The sequence below is a fragment of the Cricetulus griseus genome, chromosome 2 (assembly GCF_003668045.3).
Source record: "Cricetulus griseus strain 17A/GY chromosome 2, alternate assembly CriGri-PICRH-1.0, whole genome shotgun sequence".
Classification (NCBI taxonomy): Eukaryota; Metazoa; Chordata; class Mammalia; order Rodentia; family Cricetidae; genus Cricetulus; species Cricetulus griseus.
This window is the reverse complement of record NC_048595.1, coordinates 329,497,021-329,506,053: the sequence shown is the minus strand read 5'-3', so window position 1 is coordinate 329,506,053 and position 9,033 is coordinate 329,497,021. Positions and strand designations below refer to the sequence as shown.

The following is a 9,033-nucleotide window of genomic DNA, read 5'->3' as shown; positions in this document are numbered from 1 at the left end:
GCTGGCTTAATGCCCCTGATTCTTCTGCTTTATTCTGGGATTGTCTTGCCCTGACTTTGCCCCTCTGCTTCCCATCACAGCCCAGCTCTATCCACCCATTTGCCCCCTTTGCACTCCTGCTACTTGAAGAGTTCTGAGAAATTCCGTAATTTCGGATTGTTTTCTACAGTGTTTATCTAACATGCACAAAGCTCCAGTTTTCACCCCAAGTACCACATAGACTGGGCTTGGTGGTACTTGCCTATAAGCCCAGCCTCTGAGGGGTGGGTGGAGGAAGAAAGATGAGAAGTACAAGGTCATTCTTAGCTACATAATGGGTTATAGGCAAGCCTAGGCTACATGAGATGCTTCCCAAAAATAAAAATGGGGCCTGGAGAGCTGGTTCAGTTGGAAAGTGCTTGTTGCTGAAGCATGAGGACCTGAGTTCAGATCCCCAGCATCACAAGAAAACATGAGCATAGTGGCTTGTACCTGTGACCCCAGAGGTGAAGCAGAGACTAGAGGATCCTTGGGGTTTGCTGGCCAGTCAGTCCAGCTGAAGTGTTATATTCTGGTTCAGTGAGAGAACCTGTCTCAAAAACAAACACAGGCCTGGCAGGGGTGGTGATGCACACCTTTTAACCCCATCACTCAGGAGATCTCTGTGAGTTCAATGTCATCCTGGTCTTCAGAGTGAGTTCCAAGACAGCCAAGGCTGCACAGAGAAACCCTATCTCGGGAAAAAAAAAAAACACAGAAGAGAGTGATACAGGAAGACACTCATCATCAACTGCTGGCCTCCACACACACATACACAGATGTGCAAAAGCACCTGCACACAAACATGCACACATGAACATATATGTGTGTACTCACACACGCACAAAATGCAATAGTAGTCTCTGTCTTCAGTTCTTATTCCTCCAAAGTCCTTTGGTAAATGTTTCACTAGATTTTTTTTTCTTGTTCCTCCAGGAAGCTATTTGAAACTTCCACCCTCAACCCTCTGGCTCTAGGGATCCCTCCTGAGTTGGTAAAGGATGCAAGTGGCATCACAATATATTTAGAAGGTAGAATGCTGACTTAGCATGTACCATTTCCTGCTCCGCTGGCAAGAAAAGAGAAGAACCCACCAAATAACTAACCATGGCCAGGTATGGTGGCACACCCTGGAGGCAGAGGCGGATGGATGTCTTGTGAGTTTAAGGCCCACCTAGTCTACAGAGTGAGTTTCAGGCCAGACTCTATCTCACATAGTAGTTAGTTAGTTAGTTAGTTAGTTAGTTAGTTAGTTAGTTAGTTAGTTAAGTAAACCACCAGGAAGGAACACACCTGCACTGCTGGGACATCAGATAAGAGAAGCCCTCTTCTTGCATGTCTGTGGAGCAGAACCTTCTATTAGGTTCTGAAGAAAGACACTTGTGCCCCTCCCTTTGGCTACCAGATTATTAAAGCAATAGAGCCTAAGAAATTGGAATTTCCCTAGAAGCCTCACGCTACAAGAAGGTAAAGCCTGAAGCCTGGCATTAGACTTAGAAAGAGATTTCTCACAGTTCTGACAACTTCTCCAAGAGACTGGGCCCAACATGACAGGACCACACCTTGACCAGGACTGCTGAGCTTAGTGGTGCATATCTTGCCTTCTATTGAAACTGAAACTCTAGAAGATGGAATGGGGTTCACTGGACTTCTTGAGGTTCACTGGACTTTTGGGGGTTCACTGTATGTCTTTATTTGTTCTTCTGCCCAATGTTGTTACAATGAAACAAACATCCTTCCCCTGCTTTTCACTGTTTCTTGTATTAAGGAGACCCTTGGTCTGTTGAGGATGGGTGGCTAAGCCTGGCGTGAGGGTGTCAGGGCACAGATTCCGACCTTAACACACGCCAACCCTTCAGCATCTTCTTGAAAGTGCCACATGCTTCTGTATGGCCCCAAAACCTTAACAGTTTTTATGGCCAAAGGATGGTCAATTTAATCCCATGCGTTTAATCCCAGCACTTGGGAAGCAGAGGCAGGTGGATCTCTGTGAGTTTGAGAATATCCTGGTCTACAGAGGGAGTTCCAGAACAGCCAAAGCTACAAAAAGAAACTCTGTCTCAAAAACAAAACAAAACAAAACAAACAACAACAAAACCAGATAGATAGATCGATAGATAGATAGATAGATAGATAGATAGATAGATAGAGATCAGCCAGTCTTCTTTCACCAAGTAGATCTGTCCCTGGCATCTCACAATAGCTCACCACTATGATTCTAGATGGCATTTATGTTATTGATATCTACATAATTCAGCAATATAATGAGCCTCCCTCAGCTGCTGTCTCTGCCTCTCTGATGCTGGGATTACCCATATGCCCCAGCAGTTTCTTCAAGGATGCTGCAGGGGCTACCTCAGTCTCAAACAGAGAAAAATCCCCCTCTCACCTCAGTCTCTCCTAAGCCTAGCCTACTTTTGGACTTGAAAAGTTATAGTAGACTTAATATCCAGAGCCCAGCAAGAACACACTCTTCATGTGGCTTGACCAGCCTCAGTTACAACTGTAGTTATATCAGAAACCACGTGTTCAGGAGCAGGGATGCTGGGAGGTTGCAAAGTCCACACTAACTTTAAGCTTACAGAATGGTGAGCTGTCCATTATATGAAAGATGGATGCTTGACTATGGCTATTTTGAACACACTAAAGTGAAAACATGAATCAGGCTTGGGTGAAGGTCCCAACCTTGACAGATTTGTGCTCCTTATCATCTTGAACTGGATTCTGACTAGTATGATTTTAAAGTTCCCAGCTACGTGTTGATCTGTAGCCACAATGATTTATTATTGTATAACTCTTCCTCTTCAGATAGTTAACCCTTGTTTTTCTTGATTTCTTTTTCCAAGGCAGGATTTCTCTGTGGCTTTGGAGGCTGTCCTGGAACTAGCTCTTGTAGACCAAGCTGGTCGAGAACTCACAGAGATCCGCCTGCGTCTGCTTCCCGAGTGCTGGGTCTAAAGGCGTGCACCACCACCGCCCAGCTCTTGATGTCTTGAGAAATCTTGTTTCTTCATTGTTATGGGAGTTTCAGTTTCGATTTTCTTAAAACTGTAACTGATCTTATTGTAATTAACTCACTAAGTGTAAAGTAGTTGTCAGGTTCTCTTGGGGTTGGGAAAAAGATATTTATTTTCTTCCCTTTGTGGGCTGTGATTTTTTAAAACATGATGGTTATATTAGAATTTTCCAGTGGGTTTTTTTGTGTGATACACACACACACACACACACACACACACACACACACACACACACACACACAAGCCAGATGTGGTGATGTACATCTGTAATTTCAGCACTTGGGAGGAAAAGACAAGATCATCAGGAGTTCAAGGGCAACCTCAGCTATACAGTAAGTTTGAAGCCAGCCTGAGCTACGTAAGATCCTGCCCACAAAACACACACAACACAAATAATTACACAACTTTACGGAGAAGTTACAGAAACACTGTAAAGACATTGCAGACCCTCAGCTGTACACATTGCTGTGCAAGACCTATTCTGACTCCAGACCTCTGTGGCCGCAGTGTGTGTGTGTGGGTTGTTACCTTAGTTTTTCTTCTCAGTTTCCTTGTGTGGCTGTTTAAGGACGGCATTTCCATGATTTGTGTACACACACTGTAATTCATCAAACACTGTGAAAGAGTACCTGGTTTTGTTTTGTTTTTATTGTTTTGTTTGTTTTCGAGGCAGGGTCTCAGTTAGCCCAGGCTGTTCCCGACCTCGCCATGAGCTTGAGGATGACCTAGAATTCCTGTTCCTATAGTCTCCACCTTCTAGATGCTGGAATTACAAGCCTGAGCTTTAATGTGGTCTGTGGCTCAAACCCTGGACTGCATGCTGGTAGGCAAGTGCTCTAACAAACAAGCTGTGTCCCCAGCTGAGGTTTTTTCTCTTATAAATTCCCAGTCTTTATGGGAAACACTATGCCTTCTGGTCTCTTTGCAGTCACTAAGTCAATTTTTTTAACCCTAAAAACACAGCACAGATCCCTAGGTCTTCATTATTAAGTGACAGCTTCGTCATTAACAGATTGGCTTGAGCCACTAATGATGCTTCTCTTCATGTCTCCTGATTCCATACAGACTTTTGTGATGTTTATTAAGCCCTTGTCAAATCCCAGCCCTGTGTTGAGGCTGGGACTGTTGCCCCGCCTCTGGCTTCCTGTTAGGATCTTTGATGGTTTCCAGTTGGCTAACGGATCCCATGAGTATCACTGGAGTGCTCCCATCCTGCAGCTGCAGCTCCTGGCCCTCAGTGTGTGAACCAGCCTAACAGTTCTTCCTTTGCAGACCCAGATTCCCCAAGCCCTGAGCTTCAATACAGCCATCAGTGTCTCCCCCACCCTCCCAGCTCTGGAACTTTCTCTGGCACCTGCAAAGTAGAACATCTCAGAAATCTCCACATTGTCTCCATTCAAATAACAGATACCATTTCTCTTCTCTGATGGTGACCAACACAGGTACATGTGTATGCTGGGCATTTTCCTTCCTTCTCCTTGTGTATATATGTATGTATTTACAATAAATGGAATAACATCACTCATGTCCACCAAGCTACCAGACAGCTTTTCAGAACCATACATATAATTCTAGCTAGTTTTGCTTGTTTCTTCCCCACCCCCACCCCCATTGCTGGCCTGGAACTCACTAGATATATCAGGCTGGCCTTGAACTCACGAAGATTCATCCCCCTTGCCTCTTAAGGGCTGGGATTGAAGTTGTGTACCACCACACCCAGATATCTAGTTCTTCTTAATAGACAATTAGTATTCTCTATGTGGGCATGCTCATCCATTTTCCTTTGCAAGAGCAAGCTAAGTGCTAAATTTTGTTATTACAAAACACATCACCATCAATATTTTTCATTTATATGACCTTTTTAAGGTTTTAGTGTGTGTGTGTGTGTGTGTGTGTGTGTGTGTGTGTGTGTGTGTGTAATAAGTGTGTACAGGTGTCCTTGGAGGCCAGGTTCAAAATAAAGGAAGAAAAAACAAAAGCCCGTTAACCTAGTAGCTAGTTGCCTCAGTAGGATAATGGTCCCCTAAGATGTGCACCCCTCTGCTTCCCCTTCCTTCCCAAGTGCTAGAATTGCAAAGCATGAAACACCAAGCTGAGGTTTTCTCTTTTATGTGGTGCTAGGAACCTATTGGGGCCCCAAATCCTGAGACCTGACATGGCGCTTCATTACATCATAAGGGGTGGGGGAATGAAGGATGCAGATGAAGTTGACTTCAGTAATTGTCCTGCATGATCTGAGTGAACCAAGTGCAGTTACCAGATCTCAAATGTGGAAGAAGACAAAAGAGTCAATACCAGAGAGATTTGATGTAAGGAGACATCACCAGCCCATTGATTGAGTCAAGGTTAGGATGGGCACCAGAAGCCTAGGGTTGCAGGTGGCTGCTCCGAGATAGAAAAGCCAGGAGAAAGGGTTCACCCTTCATGGTGGTTCATATTTACTGCCAACCTGACTGCATTTGGAAGTCACTGAGGAGCCAGCTCTAGGAATTTCTGTGAGAGTATTTCCTGAGAGGCTTCTCAGAGAACAGGAGACCCACTGAGTGTGGGCAGCGCCATCCCGTGGTCTGGGGTCTCAGACGGAATAAAAAGGGGGAAAGAGGCCAGAAAAGTGCCTCAGGCTGGTCTCGAACTCATAGCTATCTGCTGCCTCTGCCTCCCAAGTGCTGGGTTTAAAGGTGTGCGCCACCACTGCCCAACCTTCCTTCAGTTTATGTTTCTTTCGATGTGGTTAATATAACTTTCTTTAGATTAATCAATTATGCCACCACTTACTATATACAAGGTCTTTTTCTTATTTAATTGAAGCCTAATAGTTCTTTTTTTTTTAAAGATTTTATTTATTTATTATGTATACAACATTCTGCTTCCATGTATATCTACACACCAGAAGAGGGCACCAGATCTTATAACGGATGGTTGTGAGCCACCATGTGGTTGCTGGGAATTGAACTCAGGACCTCTGGAAGAGCAGTTGGTGCTCTTAACCTCTGAGCCATCTCTCCAGCCCTGAAGCCTAATAGTTCTTTAGGTGTTCTTGGATAATGTCTGGATTTTTTATTTTGGTTGTGTGTGCTATATGAATTCCAGTTCATGTGTACATGGGGGTGAGTGAGTCCACCTGCCTGTGTGTGCATGACAGGGTCTCTCTGTGTAACCCTGGCTGTCCTGGAACTCACCCTGTGGACCAAGCTGGCCTCGAACTCAGAGATCCTGTGCTCCCCACTCCCTACCCTTCACCCCCTGAGTGCTGGGATTAAAGGTGCATGCCCCCACAGCACCTAGCAACTTCAGGTACCTGAATTGATTGCTCTCCACCTGATTTTAAAGACAGGGTCTCTTCACTGAACCTGGGGCTCACTGGTTCAGTTAAACTGGCTGGCCAGGGAGCTCCCAAATGCTCCCTTGTCTGCTACCTGCCACCTGAGCTGGGGCATGCTTGCCTATGTCTAGCCTTTTACATGGCTGGTGGGGATCTGAACTCAAATTCAAGACCAACTCATGCTATTCAGTGAGATTCTGTCTCAAAGCAAACAAACAAATCATTTTTGTTTTAGCCAGGCATGATAGCACACTCCTACAATCCAAGCACTTGGAAAGCTAAAGCACAAGTTTGAGGTCAGCTTGGGCTACACGATGAGACATTTTCCTGGCCTCCAGTCTTGGCCAAGGTCCCTCCCATCCTTACACAGTTCATGTAGACAGCTACACTTTATTCTTCAATTTAGTGAGCTGTTCATTATTTTATTGTTCATATCCATGTCTTGGACCCAACTTGAACTTATTTTTTTAACTTTATAAAGTATAGGACTCAGGGGCTAGAGAGATTGCTCAGTGGTTAAGATCACTTATTCTGACATGAGGGAGCAGGAAGGTTGAGTTGGGGGAAGAATAGAGGAGAGCAAGATAAGAGATACCAAAATAGAGGGAGAGATTATAGGTTTAAAGAGAAATCAGGCGCTAGGGAAATATCTGGAGAGCTACAAGGATGACACCAATTAACAATCCAAGCAACAGTTGAAAGGCTACCTTAAATGCCTTCCCCTGATAATGAGATTGATGTCTAACTTATATGCTATCCTATAGCCTTCATCCAGCAGCTGTTGAAAGTAGAAGCAGACACCCACAGCTAAACACTGAACTGAGCTGGAATTCAGCTGCAGAGAAGGAGAAGTAATAAACAAAGGGGTCCAGACCAGGCTGGTGAAAACCACAGAAACAGCTGATCTGAACAAGGAAGAGCTCTTGGTCCCCAGACTGATCCAGACCCCACAAACGTGGGTGTCAGTGAGGAGACCTCAGAAATCTATGGGGCCTCTTGTAGTCAATCAGTACTTATCCCTAACATAGGAATTGACTTTGGGAGCCAGTTCCACATAGAGGGAGACTCCCTGAGCCTAGACACAAGGGGGTTGGCCTAGGACCTAACCCAAAGGATATGACACACTCTGAAGACCCCCTATGGAAGGTCTCACTCTCCCTGGGGGGAAGAAAGGATATGGGATAGGTAGCATATTAGTTGGGAGGAGTAGGGGAGGAGGGGAGGGAGAGGGAACTGGGATTGACATGTAAAACAATCTTACTTCTAATTCAAATAAAAGTTGGAGGGGGAAAAAAAAGATCACTTGTTCTTGTAGAGGACCCGGGTTTGATTCCCAGGACTGACATGGTAATTCATAGCCATCCTTAATTCCAGTTTCTTTTGATCCAATGTCCTCTTCTGGCCCCTATGGGCACCAAGCACACACGTGGTGCACAGATGTATATGCAATAAAACACCCACATCTAAAATAAAATGAATGAATCTAATAAAAATTAAAAAGAAATATTTATAGATATGCAGAGGGCTCATTTTCATTTTCTGTAGTAGAAATACTATTTATTAAACTATATTTCAATACTATACTATATTTCAATACTAAACTATATTTCAATACTATAAACTAAATATCAATACTATTTATTAAACAATAGCCTTTTCTCATCAAATTGAACATATATTTGCCACACATTATTTTCCCTTATAGTATATGGCTAAGTAAATCCCTTCAGACTCTCTCTCATTCTTTTTTCTTCATTTCTTTGACACAACAAGTTCATCCTATGTTGCCTAAGCTGATCTTAAATTCAAGAATTCAAGTAATCCTTCGCTAGGGTTTTCATTGCTGTCCTTGCAGGCAGTGGTTCTCCTGAAGTTCTCCTCATCTTCACTTTTCCTCTCCATGATAACTCTGTCTCTGCGGTTCTGTTGCTCTTTTAAAATTAGTACCACAGCTGCCTCAGTTCCTAAAATATAAGTTATCCAGGACTTGGGTTCAAATTCTGACTATTGCCTTCAAGTTAACGGATCAGGCATCCTGGGCCCAAATCCTAGACAAAGCAACAGAGTATATCCAGTATGTGCGAAGGAAAAACGACACACACCAGCAAGACATTGATGACCTCAAGCGGCAGAATGCTCTTCTGGAGCAACAAGTCCGTGTACTGGAGAAGGCAAGGTCAAGTGCCCAACTGCAGACCCAACTACCCCTCCTCAGACAACAGCCTCTACACCAACGCCAAGGGCAGCAAGCACCATCTCTGCCTTTGATGGGGGTTCAGACTCCAGCTCAGAGTCCGAGCCGAAGGGCCCCAGAGCAGGAAGAAACTCCAGATGGAGGCCAGCTAAGCCATGCGGGGCAGGCCAACAATAAAAACTGTTGTCTCCATCGTCTCATCCTCTTCAGCTCCTCGTTAGAACCCTCGAAACCATTGAAAGACTCTTTATTTTCCTTTTCTCTTTATTAATTGTTATTTTTGCATAGAAGCTCTTGGACATCAGCTCTCATCCGGTCCCTGTGTCCACTATTTTTAAATGTATTCCCTTCAGGGGTTCCTGTCCCCACCAGAAATTTTAAACCGAAACACCCTAACTTGGCAGCTCTATCTGTGGAGGACAGACAGCCGGCCAGACCTCTGTGTACGTGGTGTTCCCCCCCACCCCCAGCTCCTCCAGCCC

At 44.4% G+C, this 9,033-nt stretch overlaps 1 pseudogene; it reads left to right on the top strand.

Annotated features, from left to right (window-relative positions):
• The first annotated feature begins 5,190 nt into the window (after window positions 1-5,190).
• LOC100769102 lies at window positions 5,191-8,703 on the top strand (annotated as a pseudogene).
• The last annotated feature ends 330 nt before the right edge of the window (window positions 8,704-9,033 follow it).